Here is a 406-nt window from a genome sequence, read left to right on the forward strand (position 1 = left end):
ACAAAGCATATATAAAAATAGCAAATTATATCTAAAATAGCAATATATATATATATAAAATATACAGAGTATATATGAAGTAACAAAATATAAATAAAATATACAAACTGTGTATAAAATAACAGCATAAAAATAACAAAGCATCTAAAATAACAAAGTATATATGAAAATATGCGAAGTAGGTTTAAAAGATACAAAGTATATATATATATATGAAATAACAAAGCATATATAAAAATAGCAAAGTATATCTAAAATAGCAATATATATATATATATAAAATATACAGAGTATATATGAAGTAACAAAATATAAATAAAATATACAAACTGTGTGTAAAATAACAGCATAAAAATAACAAAGCATCTAAAATAACAAAGTATATATAAAATATACGAACTGTGTG

This window comes from Lepidothrix coronata, unplaced genomic scaffold, assembly GCF_001604755.1.
Source record: "Lepidothrix coronata isolate B3197 unplaced genomic scaffold, Lepidothrix_coronata-1.0 Scaffold198, whole genome shotgun sequence".
NCBI lineage: Eukaryota > Metazoa > Chordata > Aves > Passeriformes > Pipridae > Lepidothrix > Lepidothrix coronata.